At 35.8% G+C, this 20734-nt stretch overlaps 1 long non-coding RNA gene across 1 annotated transcript in view; it reads right to left on the bottom strand.

Moving 5' to 3' along the window:
• Nucleotides 1–16169: 16169 nt before the first annotated feature.
• LOC131280162 (uncharacterized) overlaps nucleotides 16170–20734 on the bottom strand; it is a 92934-nt gene continuing 88369 nt past the window's right edge. The window contains exons 3-4 of the long non-coding RNA XR_009187756.1: nucleotides 18958–18995; nucleotides 16170–16405 (exon numbers count right to left, since the gene is read on the bottom strand). This is a non-coding gene — a long non-coding RNA (uncharacterized lncRNA). The remainder of the gene's footprint in view (nucleotides 16406–18957; nucleotides 18996–20734) is intronic.

The following is a 20734-nucleotide window of genomic DNA, read 5'->3' on the forward strand; positions in this document are numbered from 1 at the left end:
ATGCAATTTTTTTCCTGACTTCCTCCTCAAGTTGTCCATTACTAGTGTATAGAAACACCACTGATTTTTGCTTAATGCTCTTGTATCCTGACACTCAACTGAAATCACTTATTAGCTCTAGCAGCTTTGCTGTAGATTTTTCTGTACTTTCTAGGTATAGGATCATATGATCTGCAAATAGTGAAAGTTTTACCTCTCCTTTCTGATTCGAATGTTTTTTATTTCTTTCCATGCCTGCTTACTCTAGTTAGAACTCCCAGCACTATATTGAACAATAGTGGTGACAGTTTGCATCCTTGTCTTTTTCCTAATCTCAATGGAAAATCTTTCAGTCTTTCACCATTGTGTAATGTTAGTTGTGGGTTTTCATGTATGACCTTTATCATGATGAGAAAATTTCCTTCAAATCTTATATTTTGGAGTATTTTTATCAGGAAAAGATGCTGTGCTTTGTAAAATGCCTTTTCTGTGGCAATTGATAAGATCATGTGATTTTTCTTAGTTTATTAATGTGTGTATTATGCTGACTCATTTTCTTGTTTTGAACCATCGTTGCAATCATGGTATAAAACCCACTTTATCATAATGAATATTTCTTTTAGTGTGTAATTGGATTTGATTATCAAGTATTTTGTTGATAATTTTTGCATTTATATTCATTAGCAAATGGATTTGTGATTTTCTTTTTTCATAATATCTCTGCCTGGTTTTGGTATTAGGGTGATGTCAGCTTCATAGATTGAGTTTGGTAGCATCCTTCTTGTTCGAATTTTTGGAAGAGTTTGTGTAAGATTGGTATTAAATCTTCTTTAACACTTGGTAGAACTTGCCTGTAAAACCATCTGATCCTGGGCTTTTCATTATGGGGAATTGTTTGATTGGTTTGTTGGGGTTTTCTATTTCTTCTAGGGTCAGTGCAGGTTGTTTGTACCTTCCTAGGAATTTCTCCATTTTGTCTACATTGCTTTCTAGTTTTTGGCATACAGTTGTTCATAATATCCTCCTATGATCTCTTTTATTTCTGTGGGGTCAATAGTGATGTCCCCATTTTCATTTTTTATGTTATTTATTTGCATCTTCTCTCTTTTTTTCTTTGTCAGGGTAGCTAAGGATTTGTTGATTTTGTTAATCTTCTTCAAGAACCAACTTTTGATTTTGTTAATTCTCTCTATAGTTTTTTTGTTGTTGTTCTCAATTCCATTTATTTCTGCTCTGAACTTTTTTCTTTCCTCCTACTTGCTTTGAAATTAATTTGTGGCTTTTTAAATTTCCACCAGTTTTGCATAATGGCCATTGATTTTAGCTCTTTCTTCTTTTTTAAATTAAGCATTGAGGGCTATAAATTTCCCTCTCAGCACTGCCTGCACTGCATTCCAGAGGTTCTGATATGTTGTGCTCTTGTTTTCATTCCTCTGGAGATACCTTTTGATTTCTCTTGAAATTTCTTCTTTAACCAACTGATTATTTAAGAGGGTGTTGGTTAGTCTTCATATACTTGTGGATTTTCCCCTTCTGCCTCTTGTTGATTTCTAACTTTATTCCATTCTGATCAGAGAAAGTGCTTTGTATAATTTCAATCTTGTTGAATTTATTGAGACTGGATTTGTGACCCAACATATGGTTTATTCTGGAGAAGAAATCCATGAGCACTTGAAAAAAAATGCATGTAGTGCTCTTTTGGGGTGCAATGTTCTTTATATGTCTATTAGGTTTAGCCCATTTATCACATTATTCAAATTCTCTGTTTCTTTATTGATTCATTGCCCAGATGTTCTATCCAATGAAGAGAGTGATGTATTGAAGTCTGTAACAATTATTGTAGAAATATATTTTTCTCCCTTCAGTTTCACCAAATTTGTCTCATGTATCTTGGGGCATCCTGGTTAGGTGCATAAACATTTATGATTGTTATTTCTTCCTGGTGAAGTACCCTTTTTATTAATATACAATGTCTTTCTTTGTCTCTAATAACATTTTTGCTTTTAAAGTCTATTTCCTCTGATGTAAGTATAGCTACTCCAGCTTATTTTTATTACTGTATGTGTAGAATATTTTTTTCCAGCCTTTCATTTTCAATCTATTGATATCCTTGGGTTAAGATGAATTTCTTGCAGGTAGCATATTGATGGGTCATATTTCTTTATCCATTCCGCCAGTCTGTGCCTTTGGATTGGGAGTTTATTTCATTAACATTCAATGTTATTACTGTAAAGGCAGTTCTTATTTCATCCATTTTGACCTTTGGGTTTTATCTGTCATATTTTATTTTCACCACTTTTTGTACAGTTTTAGTTACTTTTACTGACATAATCTTTATTTCTAGATTCTCTTCCAAGCTTCCCTCTCCTGTTTTTTTTTTTCAGGCTATAGTACTTCCTTTAGTATTTCCTGCAAAACTGGTCTATTTGTTATAAACTCTCTCAGTTTCTATTTATCTGTCAATATTCTTAATTCGCCCTCACTTCTGAAAGACAATCTTGCCAGATATTAAATTTTTGACTGATAGTTCTTCTCTTGCAGTTTCTTAAATATATCATACCACTTACTTCTTCCCTCCATGGTTTCTGATGAGAAACTGGCACTTAATCTTATTGGGTCTCCTTTATATGCTATGCATTGGCTTTCTCTTGCTGCTCTCAAAATTATCTTTGTCTTTGGCCCATGACTTTCTGATTAAATTGTGTCCCAGAGTTGATCTATTTGGATTTATTTGGATAAGAGTGCATTGTGCTTCTTGGACACAGATATCTGTGTCCTTCAATAGGGTCGGGAATTTTCTACCATTATTTTAAAAATATTCCTTCTGCCCCCTTTACCGTCTCTTCTTCTTCTGGAAATCCCATTACATGTATATTCACATGTCTCTTGCCATCATTTCATTCTCTGAGACCCTGTTCAATTTTTTCTGTTCTCTTATTCATCTCTTCTTTTGTATATTCACTCTAGGAGGCCATGTCTTCAGGTTCACTGATCCTTCTGTCTCCTCAAATTGCTATCATTTGCCTCCAGTGTGTTTTACTTATTTATTGTACCTTTATTCCCATAAAATGTGCTATTTTTCTACGTATGCTTTCAAATTCTTTTTGCTACCCAGTGACTTCTTAATATCCATAATCTCTTTAGCTGTCTCACTGAATTTATTAAGGTTTGTTTGCATGTCTATGATTAGTTTTCTCAACTCCTTTATGTCATCTGCAGGCTTATCTTGTTCCTTTGACTGGACCATACCTTCCTGTTTCTTGCTATGGATTGGAATTTTTTGTTGGTGTCTTGGTATCTGATTTACTGCATGTATTTATTCTGGTGCAGTTTCTCTCTTTAGTTTAGGGCTTTATTTCCCTTTCTCCCTTGCTGGTTGTGTAGTAGGAGCTGAGGATGTTGTTTTTACTGTAAGCTGTGAGGGAGTACTTTCTGTTTTGCCCTTTAGGGGGTGGTAACAGAACCACCAATGCCCAACATTCTGTAGGATGAAAGTGCCTGCCATTGCCCAGAGAGGCTGATGAGACACCAGCACTTGCCTATTAGGGGGCAGGGGTGGATATACAGGCACCAAACAGTCCAGTCTGTGCAGGTCGACAGTATCTACCATTGCCTGGAAAGGTTAAGGAAATACAGGTCCCTTCCTATCCTATTTGAGGGAGATATGGAGCTACAGGTGTCCAACAGTTCTACCTGTGTGGGCCAAAAGTACCTGCTGTACCCAGAGACTGGAAAAACACTGTCCCTCTTATGTCCTGTGGAGGTGAGGTGAATCCACAGGTGCCTAATATGTGAGTTTGTGCAGGCCCAAAACATCTTTAGTTGCCCTGAGAGGCTGAGAAAATACCAGCCCCCTTTTAATTTATTAGGGGGTAGTGGTAGATCCACAGACAACCAAGAATCAGGTCCATGCAGGCTGAAAGTGCCTGCTGTTGCCCAGAAAGCCTGAGGAAACCCCAGCCCCTTCCAATCCTATTGGGAGGGGAGGGCTGGATATGGAATCAAACGTACTCAATAAACTAGTTTCTGAGGGGTGAAAGTGCCCGCAGTTGCCCAGAGAGACCAAGGAAGCACAGCTCCCTCTTATCCTGTTGGGGGGTGGAGAGTGAGCTAAAGGTGCCCCATGTATACAGTCTGTGTGGGCTGAAAGTGCCTGCATTTTTCAGAGAGGCTGAAGAAATATTAGCTTCCTCCCGTCCTATGGGGGTGGAGGGGTGAAGACAGAATCAAAGGCACTCAATAAACCATTTTCAAGCTGGGTGAAAGTGTCTACAGTTGCCCTGTGAGTCTGAGGAAACACAGTTCCTCTCCTAGCCTTTTGGGCTGTGGGGATGGAGCCCCAGGTTCCTGACTATTCAGTCTGCCTGCCGAAAGCTCCTGCAGTTACCTGTAGAGGCTGCTGCAGGTCCACCCAGTTTCTTCCCTGCCAGAGGTGGGGCTGGAGCCTAGGCAAGGGCTGCAACCTGATCTGGATGGAAAGAAGTCATTCCCTACTATCACTCTCATTTTCAATTAGCCCAGCTTCCCCTCATGATGGAAAGTAGTTAAAATGGCAGCTACTGCCTTTTTTCAACTTGGAGAGGTACAAACTTTAGCTGTTCTTAGAAGTTGATTCCTAATCATCTCTTCCTCCCTTGTTTTGGGGAAATGGTGCTTTCAACTCCAGTCCTGGACTAGCTCCTGAGGCAGCTTCTGCCACCGGTGGAGGATAAGCATCAGCCACTGCATTGTGGAGTGCTCTGTTTTTGACTATTCCTTCTCTCCTTCCATTCTTTCAAGGATGTTGCAAGATCACTCAGATTGTGTTTTAAATAAAGGAATTTTTCATAAAATGTTGAAGGTTTTATAGTGAAGAAAAAGTTTCTAAAGATTTATTAAGAAATTATTTGGGAATATTGAAACATTATGTCAACATTCTAATTATTATGGTAGAGTCTCTCTGTCATTTAGATAATATAAATCCCTAAGGATAATTTAAAAATTATTTTAGTTTTGAACAAATCATGCAGATACAAGGTACAATATTTAAAAGAAACTACAGGGATTCAGTTCAATTTGACCTCCCAGCCATGTCGTCTCACTACCTAGAGACAACAATCTCCAATTTCTCCTAGAACTTCTGTAAGTGATATGTGCATATAAAATACACACACACACACATACTTCCTTTTAAGCACAAATGGCAGCAATCTATATACACTCTGTGCCTTCCATTTATTATTTAACAATATATCTTGACAATTATTTCTTTTCAGAAAAAATGGAAATGCCTTATTCTCTCAAATAGTTGCAGACTATTGTACTATATGGGTGTGTCATAACTCATGTAATTAGTCCTCCATTGTCATTCATTTTTTATTTCTAATCATTTGCTAGCACTATCATTGCTGACATTAATATTCTTATACATTTCACACATATGTGAACATATTTGTAAGACAAACTTCTAGAAGTAAAATTGCTGGGTGAAAGGGCATATGCTTTTTAAATTTTGATAGGTATTATGAAATGTTTTTTGTAGAGCTATAAAGTATTTATCAAATTTCATTCCCCAGATAAGTGTGCAAGAATATTTATTTACCCAAACATTCACTGAAGTGTTTTCAAACATACTTTGTTAATATAAATGGTAAAAAAATTACCTAATTTTAGTTTAAATTTGAATTTCATTTTCCGTTTATATATATAAATACTATCATTTCCAGTGTCCACTCTTTTTATCCTCCACTCACATGAAACCTCTCCAGTCCAAACCTAAAGAAACCCTGAAACAATGTCCATTATATTTCATTGTATTTTATTATCCTCATATAGTTTTATATACACAAGTACCAGAGTTTGTATGTGTATGTATATATATATGTACATATTTTATATATGTTTTTTCATGTTTGATTTTAAAAATATAAATATTTTAAATATATTGATGTCTATGTTTTGCTTTTCTCATTCAATTGTAACTCAAGGCAATTCCTGTAAGTTTAATGGACTAGTTGTAATGTATATTTATCTTTATATAAGTCTATATTTATATGAATTATATTCAATAATTTTTCTCTTGTAAACATTTACTTTATTTCAGGCTTATTACCTTTATAAACAATGATGCCACAAGCATGCTCATTCATATAAACTTATGTAGTAGAACATTTATAATGGTAGCCTAAAATTGTGAATGCAATTAACAGTACTAAAATATATATCTGAATATGATTAAAAGGGGCAAAGATAAATTGTACATATGGCAATGGAATAAATTTTTATTTTTTAATTCATGGAACTACACTACACAAACAGGGAACCCTAAGTTAAACCATGGAGTTTAATTAATAGCACAATTACTAAAATCTTCTATCATCAATTGTAACAAATGTTCCACACCAATGTAAGGTGTTGGTGGTGGGATGGTTTATGAGAATCCTGTACTTTATGCATGATTGTTTGCAAATCCACAACTTCTCTAATAAAAGAAAAAAATATTTTAAAACATTAATTTTATTTATTTTTACTTACTGCAACTTTTTAATATTTTAATTCTATTATATTGGTATTTATGTTTTAATTATCTACTTAGTTTTGCACATTTATCTATTCCTTTTTCAATATTGCATTTATTTTCTTTCTAAGGCCCTAGAATATATTCTAAGCCTAGTTATGGCAATTTCCTCCTCCTGTTCTTTTCATATATTTGTTAGCTCTTCTTGAACATATATTATTTGATATATATATAATAACAGTATTTGGCTACAAAAAATTCTGATTAGGGGTCTGATAAGAATTACCTTAAACTTAAGGACTACTTTTGGGAGAGTTACTTCAAAACATGCCATAGACTTAGTCATAAAGTTTCCTCAAATCTCTTACTTAAATTTAATATAATCAATGTCATATTATGGTATTATTGTGTGTATAACATTTTATTTCATAGTTGTGTTGAGAGAATAGAAAATAAATATTGGTATTTGTATATTTATCTTATAACCAGGCACTTTACTGTACTTTTTAATTAATGCTAAAATCTCCACAAAATTGTTTCCATTTCTGAGATGTAGTAACATGTCTTCAATAAAGCAATTTATATCTTATGCTCTGTATTATATTTTATTTTCTTATTGCATTCACTAGATTTTTGCCATATTAAAAATAATGATGATAGTGGAAATCCCTGTCTACTTCCTGATATTAATGTAAAATATTTTTTGTTTTTGATCATTTAGGATAAAATCTGCTATTTTTTCTTGGTCTTTTCTAATCCTATTTTAGTAAGATATATATTAGGAATGTAACTCATATAACACGGCAGTCCACACCAACCACATGTTTGCAACATTGCAGAGGACCCAGCTGAGCTCTATTTGAACTCCTGACCTACAGAAACCATGAGATAATAAATGTGTAATGTTTTAAGCTAGGAAGTTTATATGAATATTGTTATGTAGCAATATATAACTAATATATTCATCAATTTACAGTTTTATTTCATTGTGATTAACAGATATTGGTTGCTTTGTCTACTGTGGGAATTTACTGGTGCTTTCTACATACCATGATAAATGGAAAGAACAAAAACATTATTTTTAAAAATTATTTATGAATATTTAAAAGAATGATTTTAATGCGGATCAGCAGAATATCCATGTCTACATAAAATACCATGACTTTAAAATGCTGTTTGACCTAAAGTAAGGGGGAAATGGAAAGGAGAAATGAGTTTATATGGCTACGAGTTTCTAAAAAAGAGTCTGGAGGCTGGCAGAAGGTTTGCCCTCATGCACAACTGAGCAGAGTCAGAGAGACAGATAAAGCAGATACAACCCCCAGATATTGGTTCCTTTGAGGGCTAAAGAGACCCATGGGAGTTATGGTCATGGCCGATGGGGTTAACTACCAGGGCAGATGGCCCCTCTTTGGAAATGGTGTTTATGTGTGATGAATCTGGACTCAGATGGGATCTCCCTTCATAAGACTTTCATGCTAATGTGCTGGAGGTGCAGTTAATGTTGGGGTTTAAGATATATTTAGGGGATTTGAATCTCTGGACTGACAATGTGATAGCCAGATCCTGAGCCTCAACAGACTCCAGCACCTACAATCTGATTTATTGGACTTACCACACTCAGCTAAGATGGAGGTGAAGAAGGACAACCACCACACCATGGAGCCTAGAGTGATTACAACTGAAAATGGGAGGATTGCATCCAGCATCCAGGTGGAATCTGAGCCTCCTCTTGACATAAAGGTGCAATGGACACAACCAATCCAGTGTCCACATAGAAGAGGTGGCATTGGATTGGGAAAAGTGGACATAATGGACAAAGGGTATGGGGAAAGGCAGGAAGAGATGAGAGGTGGAGGCGTCTTCGGGACATGGAGCTGCCCTGGATGGTGCTTCAGAGGTAATCACCGGACATTGTAAATCCTCACAGGGCCTACATGATGGAATAGAGGAGAGTATGGGCCATGATGTGAACCAATGTATATGAGGTGCAGAGGTGCCCAAAGATGTACTTACCAAATCCAATGGATGTGTCATGATGATGGGAACGAGTGTTGTTGGGGGGGGGAGGGGGGGGGGTGGGGGGGTGGGGTTGAATGGGACCTCACATATATATTTTTAATGTAATATTATTACAAAGTCAATAAAAAATAAAAAAATTAAAAAAAAAAAAAAAGAATGATTTTAAGAGAGTGTTCAGTGTATACCAATTAGATCTACTATGTTGATTATATTATTAATGTTTTCTCTATATATACTTAACTTTTTGTTCACTTATTTTATTGGATTGAAGGAGGTGTTATTTTGGCACACCCTTTGTTATTAGGTCATTTTCTTTTCAATAATGTTATTTGCCTTATTTTTCAAATTTGTTGTTAATTTTAACGTGATTCTTGTTTTTAAAAATTTAAATATTCTTAAGATCTTTGCCTTTTTTATTTTAATGTCACCTAAGTATGTATGTATCTGTGTATATATATATCTATGCATATATATTTGTACATATTTCTGTGTATGTATATGTGTATCTTTTAGTTTTCAAGCAACACTTTTTTTAAAGAGGAATTTTAGCTAGTTTATACTTAATTGGTATGGAAAGTAAGTTTGATCTTAGAACTGTGAACATATTTTCCTAAATGCTTATCTTTTTATTGCATTAAGATTGTCTATTACTATATGCCTTCATTTCTAATGCTTTCTTTGTGTATGTTTGTTCTTTAAAGGATAAACTTAGAATTTATATTTTTTCATGATTCTGGTATCCACCTCCTAACCTAATCAAATAGTATTAGTTTTCTCTTATGAGAAAAAGAAGATTATTCAATTCAAGCAATTACTAAAGTATTTTTAAATAGAAATTCCTGATGATAATATAAAAGTGGGAATATACAAATATAAATACTTTCCTTTTCATGACATTCAGATAATTCCATTTATATAAACAATAGATTATTGCTATTCCAGGAAAGGAAATCATCCTTTCTAAATAACTTTCTCAGTGTGCATTAACATATATTTTTATTGACTACCCAATATTTATTCACATTATTTCTATGCCTTTTTCAACTTCCTATTTATTCAAATTATTCCCAATATTCAAGGTCATATCTATTTATCTCCAAGAAGTTTCCATTACTATCCTAGATAGGCCTCAACATAGTCTTGATTTCTTAACCTAAATGGCATATTTCACATGGAATATATTTACCTCTTAATTCCTTCATAGATTCAACAAATATTTTTCAACCTTTACTCTGTGCTAGGAATTGTGCTAAGACCTTAAAATGACAAGTTTAAAGGCAGCCTACACAATGGGAGAAAATATTTGAGAACCACTTGTCTGATAAGTGTCTAATATCCAGCATATATAAAAAATCCTACATCTCAAAAAAAAAAAGACAAACAACCCATTTAAAAATGGGCAAGAGATTTGAATAGACACTTTTCCAATGAAAAAATACAATTGGCTAAAGAGCACATGAAAAGATGCTGAACATCCCTAGCTATTTGGGAAATGCAAATCAAAACTACAATTAGATCATCTCATACCTATTAGACAGGTTGCTATTTAAAAAAAAAAAACAGCAAACTACAAGTGTTGGAGAGGATATGGAGGAATGGGAACACTTATTCACTGCTTGTGGAAATGTAGAATGATGTAGCCATTATGGAAGATGGTATGGTGATTCAATCAGAAACTAACTATAGAATTGCCATATGATCATCAATCCCACTACTAGATATACACCCAGAAGAATTGAAAGCAGCAACACAAACAGATATATGCACACTAATGAGCATGGCAGCATTATTCACTATTGCCAAAAACTGGAAGCTATTTGCCAAGTGGCCACCGACTGATGATAAACAAAATGTGGTATACACATAGAATGGAATATTACTCCACTGTAAAAAGGAATGAAGCATTGACAAACATGACAAAATGGGATGTATCTGAAGACCTTATGTTGAGTGAAGTAAGCCAGTCACTAAAGGACAAATATTGCCTGACCTCACTGCTATGACCTAGGCATATTGAGCAGACTCACAGAGATAGTCTGGAAGATAGGTTATCAGGAGATAAAAAGGGAATAGAGAGTGGTGAACTGATTCTCAATCTGGGCAGAACCTATGATAAGATGGAAGGGAGTGGTTTGACAGTGGGTGGGGGTGATGGTGCTGGAGTGTGAGGGTAAACAGGGTTAGGGGGTGGGTTGGCTGTCCATGAGACTGAGGCAAGCACCTGGGACATGCGTCTATGGACTATGAATGTGTTCATCTTGTCATAGGGTGTTATTTCAGTGGGTAGACACAATACACAACAAAATAGTAAATTTCTACCCTGGGGAGTCCTGCTACAATCTCAAATAGAGGGACAGGAATCTCTTGAGTACATAGGCAGTGCCTAATAAAAGAAAACTGACCAATATACCAAGCCCTCAATATTAATGCAGGTAACTATGATCCTTATTCTTGTAAAATTGATACTTAGCCTTATAATAACTATTTCCTAAGAGTGACCTCCAGAAAAGATACTTGTTTCTCAAATGTGGCCTCTCTCTAAGCCAAACTCAGCAAATAAATGTACTACCTTCCCTGTGGTATGGGACATGACTCCTAGAAATAAGCCTCCCTGGCACCAAGGAATGAATACCAAGCACCAACCAGAGATGCATTTGGAAAAAGACCTTGAACAAAAGTGGGAAACAGGGAAACGGACTTTGGCCCAGTGGTTAGGGCGTCCGTCTACCATATGGGAGGTCCGCGGTTCAAACCCCGGGCCTTCTTGACCCGTGTGGAGCTGGCCATGCACAGCGCTGATGCACGCAAGGAGTGCCGTGCCACGCAAGGGTGTCCCCCGTGTGGGGGAGCCCCACGCGCAAGGAGTGCACCCCATAAGGAGAGCCGCCCAGCGTGAAAAGAAAGAGCAGCCTGCCCAGGAATGGCACCGCCCACACTTCCCGTGCCGCTGACGACAACAGAAGGGGACAAAGAAACAAGACGCAGCAAATAGACACCAAGAACAGACAACCAGGGAAGGGGGGGAAATTAAATAAATAAATAAATCTTTAAAAAAAAAAAAAAAAAGTGGGAAACATCTTATACAAAGGAGTTTTTACAGTTAAGAGATTGCTAAATAAGTCTGGAGGTCTTTCCAGAGGTTACACTTATGCAGGTCTCAGATCTCACTAATGACCACTGTGAACAAAGCCTCAAATAGGGGTGTTCCTGACAGCTCTCCAACCATCTGACATTATAGGCAAGGCACTTAGCCCCTTGAAATCAGTACCCTGTTAGTGGACCTTACCCTAGTATATTTGACAACCTATTTTCTCAATGTAACAGAGTTAAACTCATTTAAAATTTCCCTACACATGATTCTTCTGCCCCTTTTATTTGTACCTATAATTAACACTATACCCATTAAATATATATCTCAGAGACTTAAATCTTTGGTCTGTTCATATGCCAGTCAAGCCCTGAATCTCAGCAGAGTTGCGCCCAATACCTACTCTCCAGTACATTGGACTTGCCAAGGAAAACTAACAAAATGATGATGATGGACAACCCTCATCCCCAAAACACAGAATATCTACAACTGCAAGCAAAACAGTTCCTCCCATCTACTCCATAAGATCTAAGCCCCCTATCTATCTGAGGCAGAGCAGGCATCACCATCCAAAAACCCTCAAGGTTGAAGAATGAACAAACTTGAGCAGGGAGTGCAACCATGGACAAAATAAACTTATTAACACTGCAGTAATGGAAGTACATGTAACACATTGGTATAAAGATAGTGGTTCCCAGAGGTTCTCAGGGCATGGGGAGGAAAAAAATAGGCAGAACATAGGACTTTTTTAGGGCATTGGATTAAGTGTAAACCACAATGTAAACTATAGACCTTGGCTGATAGCAATGCTTCAATATTTTTTCACCAATTGCAACAAATGTACCACACAATTGTAAGATGCTATTAATAGGGGAAGATGTGGCAGGGGGAGGGGTGGATTATATGGGACTTCCTTATACTTTTGATGTAACTTTTCTGTAGTCCAATACATTTTTAAACATGAAGTTTATTATTTTTAAAAAGTTACATAATTTAAAGAGCTCAGTATCATGTGTAATTTCTTAAATAATTTTAATTTCACTGCAAATATTCCAGTTTGAAACATTTGCCAAATTAAAGACACAAACTTTTTTTTTTAAATGATAGCTTTCTTAAATTGCTAATAGCACTGTTTTGGCTACTTTTCACTTTTAGAGAAAACAGGGAGGAAACATTAGGGAAAACGCTTAAATTCTTTAAAATAAAAAATTTGTATTTCACATGCTTTAAAAAAAAACCAAACACAATGAAAAATCATCTTAATTCATCCTATCACACTGAAGATAATTTGTTTCATGTTTAGTGAAGTACTGCTGTGATGAGGTTTTCTTTGTTCTGTTTTGTTTTTTTAGTTGAAACAGGATTTAATATGATATTCAAGATAGGATTTGCTATTTACAAAAAATAAACATTGCCCCTACAAAATAAGTAAGTTTTTGTTCTTTTTTATACAAAAAATTCAATAACCTTCTCATCCTCTCATATATACCCTCCCACAAACCCTATCTCTCATTTTCCCATAAACTCGAAGAAACAGTGGCTTGTGGATCACATGGAGATTGAGATTTAACAAACATGGGCCTGGCTAAGTCCTTCTTCCCACGGTCTTTGAATCTTGGGTTGGGAGAAAATGACCTCTACCTAATTCCCCAGGGACTAGGGTGAGGGTGGGTAGGAAGTTGTCACTCCTGGTAGGTTCTGATGGTCGAATGTTTGGTCCATTTTAGAAAGGCTAGGATGTGGTGGTAGATTCAGAGTGCAGCAGCTGCTGACCCTTCTCTTCCTTCTCTCAGGAGCTGGTTGCATGGGTGGGTGGTGAGGAAGACACAGAAGCATGTGTGCATGATCTGTAACTGATAGAAAAGGGGAACTGTCCTTCCTTTTATTCTTTCCAGAAAGTAGGAGAGGGCAGTGATAAATGCGATAGTTCAGTCCCTTCATTCACTGGCCAATCATATATCTAAGTTTGCCTAGAATAAACTCAGTTGATTTCTGTTGTACAGAAACAATTATGGTGGTACCTCAGTATTCCTCAATAATTGGTTCCAGGAGACATGATGAGTACCAAACAAATTTTTCCCATAAAGAATAATGTAGACAGGAGCCTCCTGGTGAAGGCAAGCTGGCCCATGTGGAAAGCTGACCCATGTGGCAAGCTGGCCCTTATGGAGAGCTGGCACAGCAAGATGATGCAACAAAAAGAGACCCAGAGGAGAGATAATAAGAGGCACAGTCGACCAGGATCTGAGGTGGTGCAAGAGAATGATCGCCTCTCTCCCACTGTGGAAGGCCCTAGGATCAGTTCCCAGAGCAGCCTAATGAGAATACAAGCAGACATAGAAGAACACACAGCAAATGGACACAGAGAGCAGACAATGGAGGGAAGGTGGAGAAATAAAGACATAAATAAATAAATTAGTATCTAAAAAAAAAAGAATAATGCAAATAAATTTAATGAATTCCCAAACCAAAGACAATGCACATTTTTAAGGCAATATGTAAAAATACAGGGTTTATATCATTACTTTACATAAGAAACAAACCTAAAAATTAATAAATACTTAGTTAAATAAAATAAAAACTTCACTTTACCTGTACTGAGAAAAGCCCATGGCCTAATGGGATGGTGGGAGGAGAGTGGTAAGAAGGAGAGATTATATGGAGTGTTGTTTGGAAGGAGAGTCCCCCTCAAATAAGACATTGGGTACTTGGACTTCAAATGTTCTTTCTCTTTTCTCCCTTTTTTCAACTTGCAACACCATATGCTCTGGCACACTGTTTGTCACCTCATTAATAACTTATCTAATGAGGACTGCTTCTGTTTTCTTTTCAGAATTCCTCAAAAGTGTGAAATTGTTTGATCACTCAGTAAATTCACATTTCTGCTTGTCAGAACTTTGTCTGGGTGGTACTTCTCCAAAAAGTTTTTAACTCCTATCCATTTGGCACACATTTCTTTTATCAAGGAACTGGGAACATTCTCCCTTATTTCCTCCTTACCTGAAGAAACCTCTTTAGTCACCCCTTATTGCAGCTTCTTCTGTAGTTCTGCAGCTCCTCAGTGCTGAGCGCTTCATGATGTTCCTCCACTAACTCAACTTCAGTGGCATCGACCTCCAGACCCATGGATTGGCCCAAAGATACAATATCCTGCACAACTGCTCCCTCTCTACCTGCAGGCTTGGGTCAGCCTCAAACCTTTAAAAGTCTCTGAGTCACATCTGGCCACAGATTCTTTCATGCAAAATTCATGCCAGTCCTCTTTAAAATTATCAAATAAGCCATGGCTTACCTTAAAAACTTCAACACTCTGATCAGTCAGTTCTGGTTTGTTTTTCAAAAGATTGACATGCAACCATTCCGCTTTTTCATTTACCATGACTTCCAATACATTGTCACCCACTAACTGCTTCTTGTTTACCCAAATTAGTAACAGATTTTCAACTTCCTCAAGTGTTTGGGAATGCTGCTTTGTTGCTGCTTTAACTCCTTTCGCAACATCAGCCTTTTTTATCACTTCTTTATTCTTAATAATGGTGGAGACCATTGTTGTAGGCATACCGTACTCCTTAACAAGTCCGTAAGGTAAATACTGCTTTCATATTTACCTTTATTTCTTTTTTTGTCTCAATGGTGGTGTGAACTAATCTTCTTTTCTGCTCAGTGCTTTCATTGCTTTTTCTTAGGGCTCATGAAAAGAAAAAAAAATTAAAATACACAAAATGATCCCAGAAGCTAAGATAAGACTGCAATGGGATGTGCACAAGGCAAGAGCTACTGTGTGACAAATGTGTGACCGCTTGTTTTGGTTGGAAAGGGTAGCGAGTCACAAGGCAACCAATACTGATGAGTTCTAGCTTGCACATTGAGTAGCAAACAAAAGACACATACCAGGACAAATTTTCATGTCAAAATGCCTAGAGTACCAAATTTGACGAGTTTCAAAGCAGTTGAGTACCAAGGTATGATTGCATTAGCACAGTTCCATTTTGTTCTTGAAAGTGCCCCTCCTTAGACAACAAATGGCTTGGTCACTCCATTGATATAGGGGTATTTAATTTAAGTAATAAGCATAGATAAATTTTGACATCCATTCAGTTTATTATATAAAGAGTGGCTTTTCAAAGAAATAATTCCTAAATCAAAAAAGGGAAACTTCTAATGATTAAATATGTGTGATATGTACTACCAGTCATTTAATAGGAACAAAGAAAAGCCATTACAAATGCCAACCCAATAATATGTTGGTACAGTTCTCTGTTTTCTAAATGGGAGAATTCTGGGTTCATGCAAATCCACACTTTCAACCCAGATGTGAAGTGGCTGATGGGTCTTGTGGATGGTGCATATAAAAGTAAAGTCATGGGTTCTAGTCACTAAACCATTAATTCTGGCCATAACAAAAAATATTTGAGAAGCGCTTCTATTAGATAACTGTCAGAAATAATGCCCCTTATTAACAAGGCTACTACCAAGGAATCGAAACTTTCTTTTTTTTAATCAAAGGAGTAGATATCAATATTGACAACCTATTCCAAGTTTTATAAGATAAAGTCCAAATCCTTAACGTAAAGTCCTCTTGATTTTATTTAACTTTTAGACCACAATATGAACCTTCTTCTTCAGCCAGAACTCCATAGAGGCAACTCTCAAAGGCCATTTCATTCATCAGCATTTAATAGGCTATGCGGGATAAAGTACAACTTGAAATTCTCTGTGGTTGAAAACAACAATGGTTTACTTCTCGCTCAAGTTACATATAAATTGTCGCTTCTGAGGCTCTGCTCTAGGTCTGGGTCAGTTATGTGATGTATCTATTCCTGCAGAGAAGAGCCAAAGGTCAGACTGAATTACACATTCACATTTAAAACTTTTGCTCAAGGGGGGCATATGTCAAGTCTGCTCATATTCCAATTGCCTAAATAAGTCACTCAGCCAAGCCTAACATTCGCGGGGCAGAGACGTGTTAACCCTGCCATAAGAGGAAGGAACAGGAATAGTTGCCAACTGTCATAAAATATATCACAGCCACACTCAATATTTATTTCAGTACTTGTTATGCCATTCTGGTTCCCTGGAATGATCTCCCTAATTCTTTTATTGCTTAACTCTCTCATCTTTCAAGGTTCAACTTAAATCAAATGAATCTATAAGTTCTTTCTTAATGGTCTCCATCCACCATGTTTTTATTTTGCCTGCTGTCCTGTGCATTTATATTTATCAGTGATCTTGCCACAAAACCATGGCTAATTTCATAACATATGTATTTCTTATTTTATGCCTTGTGTGAAGGAGAAGGACCATAACTTCTGGTTAATATATATACTATGCAAATAAAAATAGACCATGAACATTTGTTAAATGAATCATTCACTAATGTTTTGGCCACTTTTATTTCAGGACAGTTTCTGTATCATAAAGACCATGTATCAAATCACATTTTACTACCATTTCAACACTGATGTCATTTATTTGTCCAATGAACATTTACTTAAACATGTATCTATAGGATGTACAATCTCACATATGTAGATGCTGCTACTGAATCAACAATATTCAATATTCTATGAGCACTGAAATATTTGCAATTTGGTTTAATGTAAAAATCATAGGATTGGGGGGCTTGGTTACTAAATACATGGATGGCTTTGGGAAAGTAACTTAGCCTTGCTGAGTCTTAATTTGCTTATATATAAAATGTAAGTAATCCCTCCCTGAAAGGGATTATATGGTATATGTAACATAATTAGAAGTCTACTTGCCCCATAATAGCTGCTCATTAAATAGGAGCTATCATTATTTCAGATATTGGTAGTGATTTTTATGTTTCTTTGCTCATTGTCCATTTGGTCATTTGTAAACACTAATTTAGGCTAGTTTCAGCCTTCACCTGTGAAATTGAATCAGCCAGTTCTCCACCAAAGAAATTTGGTGATGACAGGCTCATATGGCAGGACTCAAACCTGAGAATTGTTTTGTTCACATAAAAGTCTCACAAATTATTCAAAAAATGATCTGAGAACATAAGCATAAGGAAAAGTAATGAGAGCTAAGGTAAGAGCAGGAATTCACAGAAATGTTCCTATAGAAAAACGAAGTTATTATCAAAACTTTTTTAAGTATTTCACTTTTTTAGAAAGATGCAACATAAAACATACATCGATATGAGGAGTTTAATGGTGCCACCAAAAAAACACAAATATTTTCTACCCAATGTCCCTAGAACAAATTTCCCATGGGACCAAAAGTGACAAATTGAGAAATAATTATGGGCAATATATGGAAACTAAGTGCATCCTTAAACTTTCCTAGAGCTCTGTGCATCAGTTACAGATATCCACTGGGATTAGTCTCTTCCTTTGGAATGTACAGTCACTTTAACTGACATTAGAACATTTTGAAACCAACAAATGTTTATTTCTTTCATTTACAAATCAATTTACAAAGGCAAATGTTTACATCTTTAAGCACTTATGGAATTTGCATCACTTTGTGGGTATGAATTACTATGACGTAAATTGTAGGGTAAGTAAATTAACTAGCCAGCATTACAACCACTATAAAAAATATCATTCTTTTCTATTCTTGCCTTATCCCTGCATTTCCTCTGTTTAAAGAAGGTAAGAGGAGAATGTATGTTAATAAGTTTGTGTGTGTGTATTTTTTGTGTGTGTATGATGGCGTTCATATCAGAGACTCTTGGATAAAAAGTTTTTTTATGACATTTGAGACTGAGGCATCATTTTATAACAACATACTGCTCTCAGAGGAACAGAAACTGTTAATAAGCAATGACCAATATTCTAAAGAAAGTTGTGCCAGGAATTTCGTGCTCCTTCAATAAGGGTTAAGAAAATGTTACATCTGCAAAACATTTACTCAAATCTTTTTTCTCTTTAAAAATAATCTTACTTGCTTTTTATGTTTTATAAAAGACCAGGGAGAAATCTGTCCCTTCCTGCCTCTAAGTTAGTAAAAGAAATGTGATTTAATATCACCATGATCTCATAATTTGTGCCCTGAGCAAAGAAGTTCAAAGGTGGATGACTTTCCTAAGAGGCTTCAAGTCTTAAGTATTGCTCATGTCTTCATCCACAACATATTATAACCACCACAGCAGGGACTTCAGACAAAGTACCATGGTCAGAAAGGTACATAAAATATTTAACAGGCTTTGAAGTGTATCTTCTTCATTGTATAAGACTTTTGTTATCAAATCAAACAGATTAAAGCACCAGTAAACACTTACACTCTTCTTCTAAGGTAGTGTTTCTAAAATGCGTAATGTTACTGAATGTAATAAGAATCACAAAATAGGAATCAAAAACAAGAAGACCTTGAAAGAGAAGAAATCACTGGATAAACAACAAACCTCCTCTCATTCCTTTCTTGCTGGGGCAGGTGTATATCCTAGGAACAAGAGAGGACATTATTAGGTCAACACAGTTGTAACTGAGAGTGCAAGATGAAGGTAAAAAACAAACTCTATTGGTTCTAGGGTATCAAAGATCTACGCACCTTCCTTTTGACAATTCTCCAAATTTATTAGCTCTTTTTTCTTGACTCAATGGTAATGTCTAGTTCTTTTTAGAGGCCTCTACAAGTACTACTCCCCTGATTTAATAATCTCTAAACAAGAATATTTATAACTTGATAAAAATGTGCAACTCCCTTTTCCCATCTGTTTAGCCACTCTCTCTTTGACGCGTTTTTGAGCCTTGCATTAAATCTGATCAATTCCAATTTGAACATGAATTCTTAGTATTTTATGAGTATTCCATCTTGAGCTTCCATTTATGAATACAGATAGGCCATATTGTTTCTCAGAACAGACACTCATTCTCTTTATGTGAGCATTTAGCATCTGTCCAGTGATGAGAGTACAATGACTATGTGTCAGTCATAGGAATTTCAAACTGATGGAAAGTATCTGTCCACTCAAAAGAGTCATTTTGCTACTTTTCTCCAAATCTTAAAGCAATACCTAAATAGTTTGGCAGATACTAACATTTTCCCTCCATTTAACTTAAACTTAGAGAATTGGGGATATCACCTTATCCATTTTATGTTCTATTATAACATAATTTTGTGGCTCCATCAGAATTAGTCAATATAGAGACAGTCATTGCTCAAGTTAATAGATTTTTCCAATAATTCGGCTTGGATAGCAACTACCACCATGATGAATAAATTGCTTCTAAACTTAGAAGAATATGATTATTTGGAGTCAGCAGAGAATAAAGTTACTAGCAAGTTTCAATAGGAGGAAAATCATATGCATGTGTGTTTATGAAAAAGAAGTCTGGAAGAGTTCATTTCTATCATAAAAGAAATTGATTTCAAGTATTAAAATATAAAGTATTTCAAGAGGAAAAATGATTGCTAAATAACCTTGGGAAATACCCCGAAGTACTACTTTCTTGCTCTCCAGTTTCTCTGATTATTTACCCTGTATCTGCACACTGAAAGCAAAGACTAAGGTAAAATTGCTAGGACACTGGCAATTTCCATTCTATAGTTTCTTTTTGCTCCTGGACAGTCAGTTGAACAATGTACATAACCTTTCATTTTTAATGAAAAACAACAGCTGGCAAATTGTTAAACTGTTTGGAAACTTCTGGAAAAATAATGTTAGTTTAAGACAATGGAAGCTGACATAAACCTGTCATTAGACAGATTTTAAAGACTAATGAAAATGTAAGGAAAGAAATAAAAAAGGTCATTGTACCACAGTAGGATCTTGCCCTGGTTTAAGCTGTAGAGAACAGATCCAACAATGTTTCTGACTGATGCCATTACAGCAAGAAAGAGGGGTCCATCTAAACGGAACCACACTAATGCATTGCCAAATTGTCACTCTATGGTACATATATATGTCATTTATGGAACATATAGTTGAAAAGGACTAATGAAATTATTTCCTGTTTCTCTTGTCACAATCTGAAATGTCAATCTGCATACACTGCAATACAAACATAGTTGAGTATGTTTTTCCATGTATTCTCATCATTTCCCTTTATGTTTTCCCCATAAACTACAAAACAAATTGCTTTTTTCCCTACATGAGTGCTTTTGTGAGTATATAACAACCAATAACCAGAAAACATTGAAAAATACCAACAGTGTTTGGATACCTACAAAGGAAAGGA

The sequence above is a fragment of the Dasypus novemcinctus genome, chromosome 2 (assembly GCF_030445035.2).
Source record: "Dasypus novemcinctus isolate mDasNov1 chromosome 2, mDasNov1.1.hap2, whole genome shotgun sequence".
NCBI lineage: Eukaryota > Metazoa > Chordata > Mammalia > Cingulata > Dasypodidae > Dasypus > Dasypus novemcinctus.